This window comes from Callithrix jacchus, chromosome 12 (genome assembly GCF_049354715.1).
Source record: "Callithrix jacchus isolate 240 chromosome 12, calJac240_pri, whole genome shotgun sequence".
Taxonomy (NCBI): Eukaryota; Metazoa; Chordata; class Mammalia; order Primates; family Cebidae; genus Callithrix; species Callithrix jacchus.
The window spans coordinates 124,064,754-124,088,036 of record NC_133513.1 but is presented as its reverse complement, the minus strand read 5'-3'; positions in this window follow the sequence as shown (position 1 = coordinate 124,088,036).

Here is a 23,283-nt window from a genome sequence, read left to right as displayed (position 1 = left end):
TTTGTCAGGTTTGTCAAAGATCAGATGGTTGTAGACATGTGGAGTTGCTTCCAAGGCCTCTGTTCTGTTCCAATGGTCTATATTTCTGTTTTGGTACCAGTACCATGCTGTTTTGATTACTATAGCCTTGTAGTATAGTTTGAAGTCAGGTAGCGTGATGACTCCAGCTTCATTCTTTTTGCTTAGGATTGCCTTGGCTATGTGGGCTCTCTTTTGGGTGGGGGTGGCTAGGGGAGAGACAGTGGGGGACAGGGAGATTGGGGAGGCATAACACTGGGAGAAACACCTGATGTAGGTGACAGGGGGATGGAGACAGCAAAACACCTTGGCATATGTGTACCTATGCAACAGTCCTGCAAGATCTGCACATGTACCCCAGATCTTAAAGTACAATAAAAAAGAAAAGAAAAGAAAAGAAAATCAGTATTTTGGTTTGAAAAATAAACAATGGAGTGTTGGTTGTCAGTGAAAAGCCTAATTTTCTTGTGAGAGGTATGACCTGATCATAAGGACTTCGCATTTGATTTACTCTGTAAATTAATGCAATGTGTAGCAAAAGTTTGGAAATTAATGCAACCTATTCAAAGATTTTTTAAGTGTTTTTTCCAATTTAAATGTCAGGTTTAGGGAATGCCATAGAGTACTGTGTGTGTGCTACAGGAAATAGTGAATTGTTTTCTTGTCCAAGAGTGAATCCAGACTTGCCAATGTGTCTAATCCATTGAGAATCACGGTTTTAAAGCCGGTTTTACAATGATCAGAACCGAGTGAGCAGGCATCCTGCTGCACAGCCTCTCCACAGCCTCGCAAGGCCCCAGTGGCAGGCGTTACTGGTCTTGGAGCCAGCAATGGGATCAAACCTCTTTCTCTGGCCTGGGAATTCTGACCTAGTTGTGTCACTTGGTACATACTCCCCAGGGTTGTCAAAGGAGTACAGTGCGTCCTGATTCTCAGAATGAGATGGGGAGGGGATGGCAAGGCTGGAGTCAGAGGAAAGGACTGTCAGGTTTGACTCCCTCAGGGTCCATCTCCAGCACACTGGGTGAGCCCCCCCCAAAGCTGCCTCTTGGGAGATGGTGAGAATGAAGAGAGGGAGGCGTGGGGGCACCCAGCACACCCCTGCAAGGCAGGAGCTCCAGCAGGTCCTGCTGCTTCCCTGCAGAGGCAGCCGGTCTAGTGGGCCTGGGGAGTCCACAGGCCCCTTGCCTTCTGCCTCCTCATGTCCTGCTTCCTCTGTGACTCACCCCACAGCCAGGTGAAGGGCAGATGGTACAGGTGTGAGCCTGCCTCCCACTCACAGGCCATCTCCAGGAGGCCTCTTTCTGGATCCACCATGTTCCAGTTTACCTAGAACCCTACAGAAGGACACAGGACAGAAGAGTAAGGTTGGACTTCTGTTCAGACCTCCACCTGCCTGCAAAGTCTCCAGTTAAGTTAAAAGTTAACTTGGATCGCAGACTGGGACTGGTTCCATCTAGGAGCTCCACTGACCGTCTGCAGGGGCAATTCGGCGTGGACCTGCGCATGGCATAGTGCTGGCCCCATCGGTGGCTCTTCATTTGCAAGGACGGTAGGAACACGAACTAGAAACATTTCTAAGAGCAAACAATACTAATTAAAGAACAAAACAAGATGAAGCAGATATATTTATTCTGCTACGGAGAAGTTCCCACTAACACAAATGGAGACTCTTTTTATACATTCAACTAATGTGTCTTTATTGCCAGTGAAGCTCTAATATTCCTAGATTACCCATGGCAAATTCACTGATTGTCTCTGGGGAGCACAGCCACGATCAATGACAAATAGACGTAGGCTGTCAAAGAGCATTTCTAATTTGGCTTGCTAGTATTTTGGTGAGAAATTTTGTATCTATGTTTATCAGGGACGTTGGCCTGTAGTTTTCTCTATTTTTGAGTGTCCTCATCTGACTTTGGTACCAAGATGGTGATGACCTCATAGAACAGCTTGGAAATATTCCCTCCTCTTCATTTTTGTCAAGCATTTGGAAAGGATTGACATTAATTGTCTTTTAAATGTCTAGTAGAACTCAACTGTGAAGCTACCTTGACTTGGGTTTGTGTGTGTGTGTGTTGGGAGGATTTTGATTATTGATTTAAGCACCATATCTGTTATTGATCTGTTCAGAATTTTTATATCTGTATAATTCAGTTTTGGTAACTGGTATGTTTCTAGGAATTCAATCATTTCCTCTACGTTATCCGATTTGTTGCTGTGTACTTGTTCATAATAGTTCTTGTGGTTCTTTTTTTGTTTGTTTGTAGAAGGTGATTTATTTAAAGAGAGAAGGAAACAGGAAAAGGAGAGAGAAACAGGAGAAGGGGAGAGAAACCGGAAGAGAGAGAAACAGCTAATTCTCTTACTGAGTGAGAGACTCCAGAAAGATGGAATCCAGGAGAGGAAAGCACCTTCCATACTGAGTGGAAGGGAACAGAGAGAGATGGAGTTTAGGAGGGGAAGACAAGCTTCCACCAGAGTGTGGAGGGGACTCCAGAGGGAAAATCCAGGAGAGAAAAACAGCTTCCACAAAGGGAGTGTTTGTGGAAGGGACCCAAACATGGAGTCGCTGGGTCTCTATATTTTTGTGGTATCAGTTGTAATGTCTCCTCTCAATTCTGATTTTATTTATTTGACTCTTGTTTCTTTTTTCTTAGTGAGTCTAGCTAAAGATTTGTCCATTTTATTTATCTTTTCAAAACACTGACTCTTTGTTTTGTTGATCTTTTATATTATTTTCTAGTGTCTGCTTTATTTATTTCTGCTCTGATCTTTATTATTTTTTTTTTTCTGCTAACTCTGGGCTTAGTTTGTTCTGTTTTGAGTCCTTGAGGTGTAATATCGGGTTGCTCATTTGAGATTTTTTTAATATAAGCTTTTTGTTGTTGTTCTGAACATCTGCCTTAGAACTGCTTTCGCTGCATTCCGTAAGTTTTGGAACGCTGCCTTTCCATTTCTTGTTGTCTCAATATATTTTTAAATTTCCCTTTTGACTTCTTTGACACATTAGTTGTTAAGAAATGAAAGCAACTACTTTTAAATTTATTTTTTAATTTCTAGAGTTTTGTGGGGAACAGGTAGTGCTTGGTTACAGGATTAGTTCTTCGGTAGTGATTCCTGAGACTGTGGTGCACCCATCCCCGAGCAGAGTAACTGTGCCCGAGGTGCAATGTTTCATCCCTCAGCACTCCCCACCCTTTCCCCCGGGGCCCCAGAATCCAATGTTCCCTTCTTACGTTTTGCATCCTAACAGCTCAGCTCCTACGTGAGTGAGAACAGACAATGATCGGTTTTCCATTTCTGAGTCACTTCGCTTAGAATAGTAGTCTCCGGTTCCGTTCAAGTTGCCGCAAATGCCATTGTTTTTCCTTTTTACGGCTGAGTAGTATTCCAGACAGGCATGTGAGGAATTTCAGGGAAGGGAGCCTTCCTCACTGTCTCTACGAGTAGACAAGAAGAAAGCACGGTAGTGGCCGCTGCTGCCTCTGCAGAGAAGCGTGCACAGGCCCGAGGGTAGGGACGTTCTTGGAATGTTCAAGAAACAGTAAATACGTGCTTTTGTTTTTCTTTTGAGATGCAGCTTTGCTCTAGTCACGCAGGCAGGAGTGCAGTGGCACGATCCCTGCTCACTGCAGCCTCCGCCTCCTGGGTTTAAGTGATTCTCCTGCTTCAGCCTCTCAAGTAGCTGAGATTACAGGCATCCACCACCACATCCAGCTAATTTTTGTAGTTTTAGTAGGACAGGGTTTCACTATGTTGGTCAGGCTGGTCTTGAACTCCCGACCTCAGGTGATCCACCTACTTCAGCCTCCCAAAGTGTTTGAATTACAGATGTGAGCCACTGCACCTGGCCGGGATGTGCTTTTTATGCCAAGTTATGACCCTAGTGCCTTGAGCAGTGCCTGACACATTGTAGGTGACTATAAACACTTGCTGCGTAAATCAACAAAGCCTTAGACACTCTATACACATCTGTTGAGTGAATGAATGTGCACCACATTCCAGATACTGAAATTGTTGGGGAAATGGTCAGTCCTTGCCTGCAAGTCCTCAGAGCCCGGAAGCAGCAGCCATACAGATGTGGAAGAGGCCCACATGCAGTGAGAAAGCAAACACTGGAGAGGGACAGCAAGCTCCACCACCCCGTCTCTATGTCCCAGCGCGAGCAGCAAACACTGAATACGGGAAGAGAAGGTCTCGTTAGTCTTTCTGCCAAGGAGCCCAAAGATGGATTGTGCTCCCCACGTCCACACAGGAAATGAAAGTCGCTGGGGACCAAGTACCACGAGAGTGCCTGCACTGCAGGAGGGCCCAGCACTGACCTGTGGGAAGATTGAGTTTCCTCGTACCCATTTGGAAATACACAGTTCAGAAAAGTACTCTCAGCAGTATTTACAGATGTCAGCCACGTGACTTACTACCGTTCTTCATCTCAGAAATAGCTCTGTGCCACTTGCTGATGGGATGGAGATGGGCACAGAGGCTTCATTTCCTCCCCCTCCAGGATACAGCATCCGCGGGGTCACCCACTCTGGTTCTTTAACTGCATTTCAGGATCAAAAGGCTATTTTCAAGTGTGTAGCTAGTTTTTCTACTGAAATTCTTTCTCGAACTTCCTGCATTGATAGACTTATAAACAGTTAAAGAAAACATCACAAACAGTTGCAAATTGGTACGCATAGGTTATTGGTGAGCCCAAAAAGGAAAAGTGACATGAAGGTAGGAAAATACTCGCTATGTCCAGGATGAAGTGACCTGTCTCCCTCAGTGGGAAACATTTCCGCCTGGCATCGCATGATACATCCACAGTGGCCAGTGTGCCTCCAGCGCAGCTCTGGGTCCACACACAGGAACTGCTCTCTGCACAGCGTGGAGGCCTCCTCTCCTGGTTGAGATGCACTCCTGGAATAGACAGCCAGAAGCTGGTGAGGAGGCCATCAGAGGGCAGTCGCTGCCTGGACCCTCTGTATGACTGGCCTGGGGCTGCTGGTTCACATTTCCAAAAGCCGGGGGGACTCAACCAACAGAAACTGATTTTCTTGCAATTCTGGAGGCCAGAAGCCTGTAATCGAGGCGCTGACAGGGTTCCTCTGCAGGCACTGAGGGAGGCCCCTCCCCACCTCCTCCAGCTGCTGCTGGCCCCAGTGTTCCTCAGCTGGTGACCACCTGGCTGCGACTTCTCCCTCAATCCAGCCTTGGCTTCTGTGTCTTCTCCTCTGCTCTGTGTTCTGTTTTTCTGTCTTTCTGTTATTGCTGTTGTTCTTTTGAGACTGAATCTCACTCTGTTGCCCAGGCTGAAGTGCAGTGGTGTGATCTCAGCTCATTGCAACCTCCACCTCTGGGTTCGAGCAATTCTCCTGCCTGAGACTCACAAGTAGCTGGGACTACAGGCCCACACCATCATGCCCAGCTAATTTTTATATTTTTAGTAGAGGTGGGGTTGCACTATGTTGGCCAGGCTTGTCTCGAACTCCTGACCTCAGGCGATCCACCTCCTCAGCCTCCCAAAGTGCTGTAATTACAGACATAAGCCACCGTGCCCAGCCCTATTTTTCTGTCTGTTATAAGAACACTTGTGATTAGATTTAGGGCCACCCAGGTAATCTAGCATGATCTCATCATGAAGCTCTTAATTTCATCTGCAAATATCCTTTTTCCCAAATAGGGGCATGCTCACAGCTTTTGGGGTTGGAGAGATCTTTGGGGGAGCCATTTGGCCCGCTGGAAGATGTAATCAACCATCATCTCACATGTAAGGACTGTGGCCCCTGCACTCCCAGGGCACCCACTGCTCAAATGAATAGCACTGATCCCTCACACCGGGCCCTTCCCCAGGCTCCTTGGAGGGAGGAACGTGAGCTCCCTGGCCACATCCATAGATGAGCCTCGGAGGGAGCCCAGCAGGCAAGCTGCTTCTCCAAGTGAGGCGGGTCCCCTGTCTGCTAGGGGCTTCCCTATGCCCAGACCCCGTCACCAGGCCATGCTGCTCTTGTCTGAGTTCATCTCCAATGGGCTTTCTTAGGGTCAGCTTCTGCAGCTGTTTTAGAGAAGAGACTTAGTTCCTTTATTAAGTAGATTTTCTCTTGCTCATCTCACATCCTCTCTGCCTCACAAGTCCCCAGGTTCTTGAGTGGGTGCTGGTGTGGAGGGATAGGTGCTAAACGGGCCCTTGCAGAGGAGAAGAATGGAGGCTGGGCAGGGACATGCAGGAGCTGACGGAGAGGTGCAGTCATGGGGAGGCCTCAGACCAGCCGGGTGGGAGTGGGATGAGCCTGTAGTGCCTTTTCCCTTGGTGGAAATCTCTGAGGCATATTCTACATGGAGGGGGAGGAAATTAAGGCCTGTGGGCCCAACCGGGCTCACCTCCAGTTTTTCTAAATAAAGTTTTATTGGAATACAGTCCTTCACGTCCATTGGGTACTGTCTGTAGCTGTTTTCATACTAGGAGGAGATTGGACAATTGCCGTTGAGGCACGGCAGACTGTGAGAATCAGCTAGGAACCACCTGGCCATGTACAAGAAAAGTATTCCAAACCCTGATCTGGGATCTAGCATCTCTTGAAGGCCCATAAGGCCTGCCCTTCCTGCCTGCAGTGGGCACAGCTCCTCAGCCCAGGCGGGCGTGGCCCCTGGCCTGACCGGCCTCACTCCCCACTCCCCCAGTGGTTCCAAGTGTCCCTTCCCTAATGAGCCACATGCACACACCAAGCCTCAGGGTTCACGTCCAGGAAGCCCTGAGGGAATGGACCTGAAGAGTGAAGATGCCTTGCAGGACCTCACAGATGGACGGTGGCCATGGGAGCTCCCTCAGGCAGAATGGCCATCGAGGCAGAGGATACAGCAACACGGAGGCCGGGGGTGGGACTGGGCTGCCTGGAGGTGGAAGTGGAGGGTATAATTAGGAAGATTGTGTTGGGGGGGTCAGGAGAAGTCAGACCACCATGGGCCAGGGAATGAGTCTTGTCCTGTGTCCCAAGGGTGGTGGCCTGGAGTGTGATGTACCTGGAAACCTGCAGGTGGGGTGCTCCCTGAGGGTGGGGTGCTCCCTGAGGGTGGGGTGCTCTCTGTGGGTGGAGTGCTCTCCACAAGTGAGTTACTCTCTGCAGGTGGGGTGCTCCCTGTGGGAGGTGTGCTCTCTATGGGTGGGGTGCTCTCTGTAGGTTGGTTACTCTATGCAGGTGGGTTACTCCCTGTGGGTGGGGTGATCCCTGAGGGTGGGGTGCTCTCTGAGGGTGGGGTGCTTCCTGTGGGTGGAGTGCTCTCTGTGGGTGGAGTGCTCTCTGCAAGTGAGTTACTCTCTGTAGGTGGGGTGCTCCCTGTAGGTGGGGTGCTACCTATGGGAAGGGTGCTCTCTGTGGTGGGGTGCTCTCTGTGGTGAGGTGCTCTCTGTGGTAGGGTGCTCTCTGTGGTGGGGTGCTCTCTGTGGTGGGGTGCTCTCTGTAGATGAGATGCTCTCTGCAGGTAGGATGCTCCCATGGCACACCTCTGACCACGGTCACAGCGGGCCGGCCATGCTGGCTGCTCTGTTGACACCTTCCTTCTTTCCCTCCCTGCTTCCCTTCCATGAGCAGTGGGATATTAGGAGGAAGAACTCAACAAACAAACCCTTGTATTATATTTAAGGAAACACGTGGGATTCAGAGGGTTTCACAGACAAACCTTGCATGTGACTCGCTCTTCCCTCACAGGTGTGACGGGATTTGCTTCAGACTCTTCTGGGGACAGTGACCTTTGTTCTTCTCTGCCTGCCTGGTGCCCATGTCACTGGGAGCAACTACAGAGCCCTCTCCACCAGCGTCTGCCCAGCGGGTGCAGGCAGCGCTCTGTGGAATCCAGACTCACATTCCACCAGGCTGTGGTTGCCGGCTGCAGTTCTGACCCTCCTCAGGTTCAATCTGAAGGCATCAGGAGGCCTGAAGAGCCAGGCTCAGCAGGGCAGCAGAGCAGTGCACCTGCTCCTAGAGCATCCACAAGGCAGCCTTGAAACGGGAGCCTGAGCTTTATGAGATTATCCTTTCTCTTGCTGTGAAAATTCAAGCTTTTTGTAGGGCAGCTGCAAAGTATGTAAAAGGGGCCTCCACACAATCGTAGATGAAATGATAAGTTTTCATCTGCAGAGAAGAGCTTGTGTTACGGTGCTGAGAACAACAGTGCGGGAGAAATGTGACTTTTCCAAGAGGAGACGAAGTGTCGCTGGTGTCCACGGGAGGCCATCCCACCCCAGGCCCAGGACCACAGACAGCAGTGGGGCAGCACTGCTCACAAGCTGATGGCATCACAAGAATTTACTCTGAGTTACAAAAGCAACCTTCTGACGGAAAAAAAATGGAACCAAAATTCCTGCGGAATGGCACCCTCGACTGTCTGGATGGCACAAAGAATAAGGATTCTGGTTTAGAGGATCACTCACTCTGCCTTCCCACGCTGCAGAGGCTCTGAACCTGGGGACCCCTGTCTGTAGGGCAGCCTCAGCCACATCCAATGGCAGGGCTGTGATGTTACCCTGGGTCACTCTGGCCTCTCTCACTGCCGAAGCCATGGTGCCCACCTGGGCAGCCTGCAGAGGGGCCGGGGCTGGGGCAGGCCCGTCTCTTCTTCTCCAGCAACCTTTGCTTCTCTTTAGAGTCTCAGGCAGCCTGCTCTTCTGGGGAAAAGGTAGGTGTGGAGCTTTTCAACGTTGAAAGATTCGTGCTCCTTGTGTTCTGATGAGCTAATTATCATTCCTGTTCCACGCGCAGCTGTGACCTCCGTCCCCAAGTTCCACTCTTGGCCTGTTCAGCACCAGAGTCGGTTTTCAGGAGCTTCAGATCAGCCCCCACCGCCCCCGCTGTCGATGAAGCCAGCAGAAGCTCCGCTTACACCAGACCCTGGCGAGCCACGCGCGGCCCTTCTGGGAGACTCCACAGCTGTGGGAAAACAACTTGCCGAAGGCCCTGAGTCACTGCTTAAATCAGGGGTGTCGTCTCCAATGTGAGGAGCCCGTCTGATCCTTTTTGATACCCGTCCTTAGAAGTAGGCGTCTTCTCTTGCACCTCCTTCCTTCTTCCCCATTAGGAGACAACTGCTGAAAATATTAACTTCCAAATAAAGGAAAAGCGATCCATATTCATGTAATGCTAATTAAGGACATCCTGAGTTCATAATTGCCAATTTTAAAAAAGGAAGCCAGATTGTTTTCCTGCGCCCAATTTCGCTGCCTATGGCAGTTGAATGAAAAGAATGTGTAAGAGTGTGTGTGCCTGTGTGCATGTGCGTGGGGGTGCCTTGTGTGTGCCTGTGCGTGGGGGTGCTTTGCTTGTGCCTGTGTGCATGTGCATGGGGGTGCCTTGTGTGTACCTGTGTGCATGTGCGTGGGGGTGCCTTGTGTGTGCCTGTGTGCATGTGTGTGGGGGTGCCTTGTGTGTGCCTGTGTGCATGTGCGTGGGGGTGCCTTGTGTGTGCCTGTGTGCATGTGCGTGGGGGTGCTTTGTGTGTGCCTGTGTGCATGTGCGTGGGGGTGCCTTGTGTGTGCCTGTGTGCATGTGCGTGGGGGTGCCTTGTGTGTGCCTGTGTGCATGTGCGTGGGGGTGCCTTGTGTGTGCCTGTGTGCATGTACGTGGGGGTGCCTTGTGTGTGCCTGTGTGCATGTGCATGGGGGTGCCTTGTGTGTGCATGTGCGTGGGGGTGCCTCTCAGTCTTCAAGGAAGCCGAAGACAGCCCTTTACCAGGAGCAGCTGGAACCTGACCTGATGTACCTGAGTATGATTTTGGAGCTACAATACCTGAACTTAAGAACCACCTTATTTCTTTTTTCTAATTTTTTTTGTCATTTCTTATCTAATTCTTTTTTTTTAATTGTACTTTAGATTCTGGGGTACGTGTGCAGATCATGCAAGATTGCTGCATAGATACATTCATGGCAAGGTGGTTTGTTGTCACCATCCCCCATCACATACCTGACATTTCTCCCCATGTTATCCCTCCCCCACCCTCCCTCCCACTGTCCCTCCCATAGCCCCCTCCAACAGACCCCAGTGTGTGATGCTTTCCTCCCTGTGTCCACGTGTTCTCATTGTTCAACACCCGCCTATGAGTGAGAACATGTGGTGTTTGATTTTCTGTTCTTGTGTCAGTTTGCTGAGAATGATGATTTCCAGGTTCATCCATGTCCCTACAAAGGACACAAACTCATTGTTTTTTGTGGCTGCATAGTATTCCATGGTGTATATGTGCCACATTTTCTTTGTCCCATCTATTGTTGATAGGAATTTGGGTTGGTTCCAAGTCTTTGCTATTGTAAACAGTGCCTCGATGAACATACATGTGCATGTGTCTTTAAAATAGAATAATTTATATTCCTCTGGGTATATACCCAATAATGGGATTGCTGGGTCAAATGGAATTTCTATTTCTAGATCCTTGAGGAATTGCCACACTGTCTTCCACGATGTTTGAACTAATTTACACTCCCACCAATAGTGTAAAAGTGATCCTGTTTCTCCACATCCTCTCCAGTAACTGCTGTCTCCAGATTTTTTAATGATCGCCATTCTAACTGGCGTGAGATGATTTCTCAATGAGAACCACCTTATCTCTAAGTGCCCACAACCACCACCTGAAGGTCACGCCCCAGTGCTGAGAGGTAGGGTCTGACCAGTCTGGAAGACTGATATGTGTGAACACAGCAAGTACCCAGTGGGAAGTGTGAGATCCTGGAGCTCATGACGGGTTATGCAGGCCATGAGCCCCTGCAAAATAAAGCTGGGCACATGTGCCTGCGTACACGTGTGTGTGGGAGTGTGTGCATGTGTGCATATGTGCGTGTCAGGGTAAGCATATTAAACCTTCTGCCCGACACTGGCACCCAGAACTGACCGAAAGAACCGAAATGGCAGAGCAATCATCAGAGACAAAACTGCCATTGGTTTCCTCAGAGGCGTCCGAGTCTAAAGAGCACAGCATCTCTGCAGAGTGAGTACCAGCTCCGCGTTCGGGATCAGAGACAGCAGGGTTTACACCTTGTCCTCAGACTTACTTTTCCCCTCTGTAAATGAGACAGGTAATGATTCCTCTCTCAGAGCAGAGGGATTAAATAAGATGCCATACGTTAAATGTGCAGCTTGGCGTCTGACACAGTGCACTTGTTCTCAAATATTATTAGATATAACGGTTCTCTGCTGTTTATTTTTAAATAAACTTTATTTTTATAAAAGTTTTAGATGCATAGAAAACCTGAGCAGACAATACAGGAGTCCACGATGACCCTGCGCCTGCTTTCCCTCACTGTTAACAGCTCGCCCCAGTGTGGTAAACTTGCTACGATGAGTGAACCAGCATTGACATACGGTTATGAACTGATGTGGAGAGTTCGTTCACATTTCCGCAGGTCTTTTTCACCTGTGTTCTGTTCCTGCCCAGGACACCACACTGTATTAAGTTGTCACATTTCCTTCATTTCCTCTTGCCTGAGATCGTTTCTCAAATTGTCCTTGTTTCTGACAATGCTGATGGTGTTGAAGAGTCCTGGCCAGATGTGTTGAAGGATATCTCACTCGTGTAATTTGCTGGCCCTTTTTCTTGCAGCTAGCCTGGGTTATATGTTTTCCGAAGGAAGAGCACAGAAGTAAGTGCCATTCTCATCACATCATTTCCAGGGCACCTGCCATCAGCAGAGCCACCGTTGATGCTGCCCGAGGTCGTCTGGCTGAGACAGGGCTTGTCAGGGTCTTCTCTGCCACATCACGCTTTCCTCTCTGTTCCATGGTGCATGCTCAGAAGGAGGTCATCATGAGCAGCTGCTACTTCACACGTGGACAATAATGCTGCATGCAACATCTGGAATTCCTCTGCATGGGATATTTTTCTCTTATTCATTAATTTATTTATGAATTTATTTTCCTCTGCATGGAATTGTAGATATTTATTTTATGTTTTATATTTTAGGGGATCGTAATCTAATGTTACGTTTGTTGCTTTAATTGTTCCAGCTTAACCTTCAGGGGCTCTTTGATTGATCAGTCTCTGTTCCTATCAGTGTGTGGGGGGGGGTTTTCTGTTGCTCTTCCTGGCACTACAAACAGTCCAGGCTCACACTGTATACCTCCTGTCTTAGTTCTAGAATCAGCCATTTCTCCAAGGAGCCGCAGTTCTTTTTACTGAAGAAGGATATTTGAAACCAAGTTCGGAACGGGATGTATGCACATTGCTATTGGAATGACATTTATTTCAGGCTCTCTTAGCTGTCAGAACAAGGAAGTAATGTGTGCATGTGTGTGTCTGTCTCCATCTATATGGAACTGATCATGCACTCTTACTGTTATCTCCAGCTCTAATCCATTATCACATGGGTAATTCTAATCTTTTCTTACTTACATGTAAGCCCCACTCTTAACAGTGAGAAAACTGGTCCCCACCCTCTGTCGTCCAGTTCTTCATTGTTTAATTCTGGTACAAATATATAGAAGTATTATAACTGTTAACCAATAGCCCAACAGGAAAACCTTTATCAATGAGTACACAGTCTCATGAGCAGTTGCTTTTCCCTTTAGATTTATGGACTCCATTTATCTCCAGAGTTCTTTAGGTCAGTAACTCAACCCCTCAGTGAAGTGGTTTCAACATTTGTAACACAGTTAGAACCTTTTGTCCCCTTCTGCTTCCTTCCTGGTTTCCCACAATCTCTCAATGATTTAAAAAAAAATTATGCATTCAGATGCACTCTTTGTGCTCCAAAATTCCATGGATTTTGACAAATGCAACATCTTCTTCATTCACCATTTATCATACAGAAGAGTTTCTGTGCTTCACTAACAGTCCTCTGCCTCGCATTCCACACCCTTGTCATCTGCTTGCCATCTTCACATTTTTTTCTAGAATATCATATAATTGAGATCAGAGAGTAAGCAGCCTTTTCAGAATGGCTTCTTTCATTAAAACTATGCATCTAAGGTTCCTTTCTGTCTTTGAAACTGGGTGGCTCATCTCTTTTTATTGCTGAGTAATATGCTACTGCATGAGTGCAGCGTAGTTTGCACAGCTATTCACCTACTGAAGGACAGCTTGCTTTCCTCCTAGTTTTGTGGTGATTATGAATAAAGCTGCCCTAACATTTCTTTGTAGGGTTTTATGTAGTCATAAATCCTCATGTATGGGGTGAATGTTAGGAGTGGAATTGCTGGATCATACAGTCAGAGGGTGTTAGGGTGAAGGTTAGGAGCAGAATTGCTGGATCATACGGTCAGAGGGTGTTAGGGTGAATGTTAGGAGCGGAATTGCTGGATCATACGGTCAGAGGGTGTTTAGCTTCATAAGAAAACATCACACTGCCTTCCAAAGTAGCATTTATATTCTCACCAGCAGTGAATGAGAGTTCCTGCTCCTCCAGACCCTCACCAGCATTTGCTATTGTCTGTTTTGTTTAAACCATTCTAATGTGCATTTACTATCTTATTGTTGCTTTAATTTTCACTTTCACAAAAGAAATGGTGTCAAACATATTTTCTTCCATTTGCTTATTAGTCATCTATATATCATCTTTAGTGAGGTGTTAAGAGCTCCGTTGTTCATTTATTTAAGTTGGGTTGTTTTTAAATAATAATAATAATTTTAGATATAAATCCTATATGTTTTGCAAGTATTCACTCTTTCTATAGCTTGCCATTTCCTTATTTTATCAATATGTTTTAATTTTAATAAAGTCAAACCTATCAATTTTTAACGTATCGTACTTTGGGTGTTGCAGATAAAAGTTCATTGCCACACCTAGGTAGCATGGACTTTGTCCTATATTTTCTTCTAAAAGTGTTAAAGTTTTGCCTTTTACATTGAGCTTTAGGATCCATTTTTGGTTACATTTTGTGAAATATGTAAGGTTTCTGTCTAGATTCATTGTTATTTTGCAAGAGGATGTCCTACAAATGACTTCAGCATCATTTGTTTAAAAGACTGTCTTTTCATTGAATTGCCTTTGCTCCTTTGTAAAAGATTGGTTGGCTTTATTTTTGTGTATTCTTTTCTGAGTTAATCCACCCTGTTCCATTGACATATAGATCTCTTCTCTCCAATATCTGGCTGTCTTGATTTCTTCATGTTTTCAGTCAGCTTTGAAGTTAGGTGATGTCAGTTCCCAAACTTTGTTGCTCTTATTCTTTCTCCTCCTCTCATCCTCCCCTCCTCTCCTCTTTCTCCTCCTCAGCTCAAAAATTGACACCTTAAAAGATTGAATCATCCAATATCTGAACATAGAATCTCTCTACACCTATTTGATCTCGATTTCTTTTGTCAGTTTTATAGTTTTCCACATATATATTATGTATCAAGGTTTTTGGGTTTTGTTTTTATTTGTTTATGGTTTCTTTTTCTTTCTTTCTTTCTTTTTTTTTTGAGCTGGAGTTTTGCTCTTGCTTGTTGCACAAGCTGGAGTGCAATGGCAAAATCTTGGCTCACTGCAAACTCCACCTCCTGGGTTCAAGCGATTCTCCTGCCTCAGCCTCTCGAAGTGCTGGGATTACAGTCGTGAGCCACCATGCCTGGAAAATTATGTATACAGTTTTTACAATTTGTACCTAAGTTTTCTTTTTTCAGGGGAGAGACTTTCTATTCTACATGGCATTGTGTTTTAATTTAAAGTTCTAATTGTTCATCTCTGGTAAATAAAAGGGCAATAAACTTTTGTGCGTTATCCCTGTTATTTTACAATCTTTCAATACTTACTCATTAGTCCCAGGAACTTTGTTGTGTATTTGAGATTTTCTACATAGGGCAACCCTGTCATTCCTAAACAAAAGACAGTTTTACTTCTTTCTTCCCAATATTTTTTATTTCTTATTCTTGTCTTATTGTACTAGCTAGGACTTCCAACACTATGTTCAATAGGAGTGGTGAGAGGAGACAGACTTTCTTTGCTCCCAGTCTTAGGAGGAAAGAACCCCATTTCTCATCATTAAACATGATATTAGCTGTAGATATTTTGTAGCTGTCTTTATCAAGTTGAGAAAGTTTTTCCCTTTTTCTAGCTTAATGATTTTTTATCTCAAATGGGTATAAAATTTTGTCAAATGCATCTGCTGCATTCATTGGTATGATCTTTCTTCTTTAGCTTGCTGATGGGAGTGTATTATACTAATTTGTTTTCAAATATTGAACCAGTATTTCAAATTTGAAATAAATCCCACTTTGTCATGGTGCATAATTATTTTTACACATTGTTGGATGTGATTTGCTACTATTTTGTGAAGAAGTTTTGAATCTATATCATGAAACATATCATCCTGTAATTTTCCTCTCTTGAAATACTGCCCTGGTTTTGGTAAGAGCATAACATTGTCCTCAGGGAACCAGGGGAAGATTGTCACTCTGCTTCTATTTTCTGGGAGAGCTTGTAAAGATTTTCTAAAATTGCTTCTTATATTTTGGTATAACTTACCCATGGAACCATCTGGGCCTGATGGTTTGTTTTTGGAAAGTTATTAATTGTGGATTCAACATCTTGAATAATTTTAGGCCCATTCAAATTGTCAATTTTTTCTTGTTTGAGTTTCCCTCTTTCAAGAGATTGGTCCATTTCATCTAACTTATTTTAATTATAAACATAGAATTGTTAATAATATTTCCTTTTACGTTTTTAACATCCCTGGGATCTGTAGTGATGACTCCTCTTTCATTTCTGATGTTTGTAATTTTTGTCATCTTTCTTTTTATGTTAGTTGGGCTGGCTAGAGGCTTACCAATTTTAATTATGTTTTCAAAGAGCTGGCTTTTGTTTTTTAAACTTTTCTCTATTGAGTTCTTGTTTTTAATTTTATCGATTTCAGTTATAATTATTATTACATATTTTCTTTTGCCTGTTTTAGGCTTAAGTTATCTTTGCTATTTAGTCTTCCAAGGTAGAAGCTTCAATTATCAACTTTAGAGTTGTTTTCTTTTCTAATGTGCACTTAATACTATTTATTTCCCTCTAAGTGTTGCTTTTACTGCATTCCACAATTTTTATGTTATATTTTAATTTTCACTTAGTTCAAAATATTTCACATTTCTCTTGAGACTTTTTATTTGACCCACATGTTATTTAGAAGCACATACTTAGTCTTCAGGTATTTTGACATTTTCCATGTATCTTTCTGCTACTGATTTCTGCTTTAATTCCACTGTGGTCAGCAAATATACTTTACATGATTTCTATCTTTTTAAATGTGTTATTACATATGTTTCCTGGCCAAGAATGTGATCTATTGTGGTGAAGATTCCATGTGAGCTTAAAATAGTGCTATTTTCTGTTGTTAGGTGAAGCATTCTATAAATATCAATTCAATCAAGTTGATAGTTCATGGACTCATAACTATATCTTTACTCTTCTTTATACCTTTACATGTAACATATCTGTCTCTATATTTAAAGTAGGTTTCTTGCAGACAGTTCATGGTTGAGTTTTGTTTTTTTAACCACTCTATTTGTCTCTCAATCAGTGTATTTCGACCATACACATTCAAAATGATTATTGATACAGTTGTTAATATCTACTATGCCTGTAACTATTTAAATTGTTTCTTATGTTCTTGTTTTTGCCTCCCTTGTTGTCTTTGGGTTTCCCTAGGGATTCCTTCTTAAATAGAGTCTATTTCTCTTAGCTCTTTCTACTGCAATTCACTCCTATGATTCTGGATCTCTGTTGATGTAACAAGGAGTTGTGGGGAAGAAGGTGCATTCTATAATCTTACAGGATGTCTGTCTTCTAGTGGGCCTATGCCTCTGAACTTCACCAATGTAGGCTTTTATTTGCTTCAAGCTACCCAAGTGACAAAAGAAAGCTAGGGGACCCAAAGTAAGTTAATGCCCTCCCCTCAGGTTGGGTTAGGTGCTCGTAAAGTCTTTTCTCCTGAAATATAGCCTTGTTTCATGGAAAACACTTAGGTTTATTTCAAACTGGTTACTTTTTCCCTCAAAGGTAACCAGTCAAAGTTGTGAGGGTTTTTTTTTTTTTCTCTTGACATGAGAACTTAGGTTCCTGGAGATAAAACCAATTAAAGTGTTCTCCCTACCCTAACTACAGCTCCCAGAGTCTCTGAGTCTCTCACTGTCATACTAGTCCACTCTCAGCCTCCAGTAAGTCATCAAAATTATCATTTAAGTCTTTCTACCTGGCTTTAGCTCCAGTGTTTTCTGCCCTTAGGGTGTTGATTTCTGCTCTCATCTGCCTCTCTAATTTCAGGGCAGCAGCTTGTTTTGTAACCTCAGTTTTATGATGGGTCCAATAAAGTAACTGACTTTTATTTTGTTCAGCTTTTCCTTTTAAATTTCCATATTCTTTAAATGTCACAGTTTAACCCAGAGTTCCTATCTGCGATTCTTTTTTTTTTGAGACAGAGTTTTGCTCTTGTTACCCAGGCTGGAGTGCAATGGCGCGATCTTGGCTCACCGCAACCTCCGCCTCTTGGGTTCAGGCAATTCTCCCGCCTCGGCCTCCTGAGTAGCTGGGATTACAGGCACGTGCCACCATGCCCAGCTAATTTTTTGTAATTTTTAGTAGAGATGGGGTTTCACCATGTTGACCAGGATGGTCTCGATCTGTTGACCTCGTGATCCACCCGCCTCGGCCTCCCAAAGTGCTGGGATTACAGGCTTGAGCCACCACACCCGGCCCCTATCTGCAATTCTTAATAATTTCCATTGGAAAGCACCATTGCTGAGGCTCCTAGAGGGCATCAGCTCCTTACTGCATCTGGGCCAGGCTTTGGTCAATGCTGAAAGCCTCTGCTGGAACTGGCATTTTTACAGAAGCAGTGGGGGCTGGTGACCATTTCCAGTGCATGATAGTGATCAGAATCTAGTGCTGACAAGACCTTAGGGAGCTGCCTTAGAAAATGCCACTTGATAAACTGAGTAAAATGTTATTTAGCAACTGGAAGATAATTAGAAAGCAATTACTGAAACAAAAAGAAACCCTGAGAACACAAATAAACAATTAGAATCCAGCCCAAATTTATGATCAGGGTCAGAGACTGTGTTTTAATACCTGTGTGGTAGAGCACATTAGAAAATCGAAATTAATGCTTCATTTGCACAACTGACCTATTAGATCCCACTGGACTGTCACTGGGGGCTCCAGTTGGTTGCTGAAAGTCCCTTTGGAAGACTTTTATAACCGCCTCTGGCTTGTAGGCTTCAAGTAACCCTGTCCTCAGCAGCATGAAGCCGTCATAACTTGTGTGACGTTGTGTAAGGACGCTGTGGTCACACCCTGCATCTCTCCCCAGTGCTACCTCAGAAAGCACAAAGTCATACAAGTCGTGTGCAGCTCATTAGAGCTCAGGGCCAGTTTGCTTGTGATTAAAATAAAAGTGGGTCCATGGTAATGTTTTAAGTAGAACCAAGTTCACTCAAGAGCAATAGATGGAACATTTCCCCAGCAGGGTACAGCAGGTATTAGGACCTTTCTCATGAAGCCCAGCGTCTGCGATCCTGAGAAGAACAAGGTTTGCCTCGCTGGGCTCTAAAGCTGTGGGGAAGACAAAACAAGGCCTGCAGGACCAACTGTATCACTTACAAGACCCAGTGCAAAAAAAAAAGATATTTTCAAAAGATATGGAGAATTGCAGTGTGGCAATTCCTCAAACACCTAAAGACAGAAATACCATTCGACCCAGCAATCCCATTACTAGGTATATATCCAAAGGAATAGAAACCATTCTGTTATAAAGACACGGCCATGTGTACGTTCATTGCAATCCTACTCACAATAGCAAAGACATTGAATCAAACCAAATGCCCATCAGTGATAACCTGGGTAAAGAAAACATGGTACATACATGCCATGTAACATAGCGTGGCCATAAAAAGAACAGAAGCATGTCCTTTGCAGGGACATGGGTAGAGCTGGAGGCCATTATCCTCAGCAAACTGACATGGGAATAGAAAGCCAAATACTGCATGTTCTCGCTTGTGGGCAGGAGCTAAATGATGAGAACACGTGGACACATAAAGAGGAACGGCACACAATGAGGCCGACAGGACACAAAGAGGGAGGGAAGAGGGAAAGGATCGGAAAACTGGCATGAGTACCAGGCTTAATACCTGGGTGATGAAACAATCCACACAGCAAACCCCTGTGACTCCAGTTTACCCATGTGACAAATCTGCACATGCACCCAGGAACTTAAAATAAAAGTTAAAAAGCAAGAATTGCAAGTCGGCAGCAGCAGAACATTAAACCACATGCAGGTGCTTCTGAGTGCCAGGCCTGTGACAGCCCCGGGCACAGGTCCGTGAAGCTGGCCCTTCATATAGACCTTCTGCCATCCCCCCGCAGACTGGTGCATGTGGGTGGTTATGAGTGAATGGAGGTGTGCGATTGTGTGTGTGTGTGACGTGTGTGTGACCATGGTGCATGTAGGTGGGTATGAGTGAATGCAGGTGTGCGATTGTGTGTGTGTGTGTGATATGAGGTGTGTGTGATGATGGTGCATATGGGTAGATATGACTGCATATATGTGTGTGATTGTGTGTGTGTGTATGAGGTGTGTGTAACCATGGTGCATGTAGGTGGGTATGAGTGCATGCAGGTGTGTGATTGTGTGTGTGTGTGTGACATGTGTGAGATGATGGTGCATGTGGGTAGATATGAGTGCATGCAGGTGTGTGATTGTGTGTGTGTATGAGGTGTGTGTGACCATGGTGCATGTAGGTGGGTATGAGTGCATGCAGGTATGTGTGTGTGTGACATGTGTGAGATGATGGTGCATGTGGGTAGATATGAGTGCATGCAGGTGTGTGATTGTGTGTGTGTATGAGGTGTGTGTGACCATGGTGCATGCAGGTGGGTATGAGTGCATGCAGGTGTGTGATTGTGTGTGTGTATGAGGTGTGTGTGACCATGGTGAATGTAGGTGGGTATGAGTGCATGCAGGTGTGTGATTGTGTGTGTGTGTGAGACGTGTGTGAGATGATGGTGCATGTGGGTAGATATGAGTGCATGCAGGTGTGTGATTGTGTGTGTGTATGAGGTGTGTGTGACCATGGTGCATGTAGGTGGGTATGAGTGCATGCAGGTGTGTAAGTGTGTGTGCCTGTGCTTGTGCAGGTGTGAGTGTGGGTGTGTGGGCAGGTCAGTTGCTGAGAGAGCACAACGGTGTGCCTGCATGAACCCCTGCTGGGGAAGTGACCTGAACATGTACTGCAGGATGAGCAAGACCCTCCCAAGAGAGAGGCAGTGTCCAGCCGGCCTGTGGGGAGGAGACTGAGGGCCAGGAAGATGACCCCCAAGGGAAGGTCAGCGTCCAGCCAGCCTGCGGGGAGGATATGTAGGACGGAGTGGAGTGGGGAGTGGCATGGAGACCACCCACCATGAACAGGACCCACGTCTGTCAGAGAGGTGGGGCTGTACCCCAGGAATAGTGGAAGCCCTGAGAGGGTCGGATGGGGGTGGTTAGAGGCCCTGGAGCTGAGGCGGGGATTGAGCCGGGGGTAGAGGGCAGACAGGACGCAGGAGGCACTTTGGCGGGGGCCTCAAGCCAGAATCCCCCCAGACTCCCCACCGTATGTGGGCAAAGAAAGGTGAAGCCTGCTGTGCTGTGACCAGGACGCGGCAGGGGTGGCTTGTGAGTGTGATTGTGTGTGCACCTAGGCATGAGCAGGGCCCTCATACTCCTCACTTCCGAATGTTCTGCCCCTCCCATCCACGAACACCCTCATCCTCAGCAGTGTTTGGGGGGACCCTCCCCTTCAGCCACATTGCAGGCACACGTTTCATTTCGTGTTGAGAAAACAGGCCACATCGTTATAATTGAGCAGTGTGCATATGGCTTCAGTTTCAAGTTAGAGAAGAATTTTAATTTTTAAAAAACTTTTACATTTCTGTGCTCAAATAATGTGCCTATACATAATTATGGAAATACATTTTTAAAATCCTATTATTTTAACACAGCTGTGATTTGTTTTGCATTTCTGTCCTATGTGTGCACCCCACACAGCTGTCATCATGGTGAATAGGTAATTGTGAGCCTTTGTTTTGCATTTTGCATGATTTTGTGTACATTTTTTATATTGTGACACTTTTATGTTATTTAAAATAAAATATACTCATATATAAACATATGTTCAACACAAAAATATCGACAACATAAAAATGCATAATGCTACTAACACTCTGCAAAGTCTCCACCCGCATTTTGGAATAGGTCCTTTCAGGGTTCTCTGCATAAACACTCACATGTGTTTAAAAGTGGGATCTCTTAGTTCATGGTATTTTAAAGTCAGCTCTGTTTACATGTGTATACATACATGCACACACCCACATGAAAGATTTTACTCTGTGAAAAAAAATACTGTTATAATACCACACTCCAGGTATGTATTAATATTAAATGATTTGTATGATACTTTCAAGTTTCAGGCATCTTTTAAAGACGGGGCTCAAGTGATCCTCCCATATCAGGTTCCTGAGTAGCCTGGACCGCAGGCAGGTGCCACTCTGCCTGTGCTGTGTTTCAAATCATCTAAACTTTTTCTTTCCCTCCTTCCCCTTCTCTGCCTTCCTCCCTCTCTTCTTCCTTTGCCTTCTTTTTCATTTGAGTACTATAATAGCTTTTGAGGAATAATGTTAAAGCCTGCGTTTTGTGTAATTGCTCAATTATTCTTAAGAGAGATCATCAGAATCCGAATTGTTAGGTTAAAGGCTACATACATTTAAATATTTAGTACAAATTTGTCAAACATTTGGAAAGCATTTGAGATAATTTACATCCCCTCCAGCGAGGCACATGAATTTTCCCATAAACTTTCCAAATGCAGACAGTATCCTGTTCATAATTACCGTCAGTTTGATAAGAAAGAAAAATGATGCCTTGTTGTTTGAAATTGCATTTCTTTGGCTTTTAGTGAGGTTGAATTTTTGACGATGTGCACTGAGTATTCTGTTTACTTGGCTTGTGTTGGTTGCTTATTCCATAGCTTGGAGCATGCATCTGGAGAACACATATATCGTGGTGAAAATATTAGGCCTCTGTCACTGTCCCAGATCCACCAAGCTGGGAAAGCCTGGGAGCGTCGCTTCCCCTTTCTATGATTATAGCTTCTCCCCAGCAGGATCTTGTGAAGATCTAATGGGATAATGTAGTATCTGCAGAGTATAGGGCACAGTAAGCCCTAAATAAATGTCTGCTTATTTTATGGGATTTTTATTAAAGTATAACACAAATGCAGAATTGTGCAAAAAATGTAAGTGTCCAGCATGAAGAATTCCAAAAACAGGTTGTATCCATAGCAACTGGACCACAAAATAAGCACTGCTGGAATTCAGAAGCCCCTGGCAGAGACCCATTTCAGCCACTCAGACTTCCCCGGGGGAACCACTGTCCCAATCATCATAGAATGGTTTTGCTCATCAGGAGTTCTATAAATGGACTCTAGAGGACTCCCATCCTCCATTGCTGCCAGGTGCCAGGGCTCCTGTGACAGCGTTGCAACTGTCTCAGCCCAGGCATGGGGCTTCAGAATCCATCTCAGCTCTGGACCCACCAGTCACTGGGCTCCAGCCTCCGCCAGCCATTCAAGTCACGCCAGCCATTCCAGTCTCTCTGGGGAAACAAGCCATCCCCCCGACCCAGGGTCATACACAGCAGCTGTTGTTTTGTGCCATTGAGTCTGGGGTGGTTTGCTCTGCAGCGACAGGTACCTGAGCAGGGTAGAGCTGCACACCCTCTTAGGGCCTCTCACGGCCATGGGAGGTAGGCAGAGCCATCGCTCCTGCACGTTCTGGTGAGAACACGCAGAGCCCCAGCAGGAGTTAAGACACACTAATGTCAAAGAATGTGTAGCCACATTTTAAAACTGCCACCACCATGTTTACTGTTTTGGGCCTGGCTTCTTTCACTCAACATGATGCTTGTAGGGCCCATCCGAGGCAGGGGTAGTTGAGATTTGCTCATCCTTCTTGCTGTGTAATCTTTCACTGCCTGCATGTAGCACACTTCATTCAACCACTCTACTGACAATGGACGTCTCGGTGATTTCCAGTTTGGGGTGCATTCGGGTATAGTCCTGAGAGTGAGCTGGGACCGTCCCATCCATGTCATGGCTGTGCACGCACACACATTGCATGTGGACACCGAAGAAGAGGATTGCTGCATGTTGTGGAGCACACCTGATCGGCATTTGTGGGCACAACCACACTGCCTTGCAAAATGGTGAAAATGGTGGTGCCAATTTACCCTCAAACAGATATGAGGAGGGACCTGCCTCTCACCCTCACTGCCGTGGTGTGGCCTGAGCTTCTACTCACAGCCTTTCTCACGT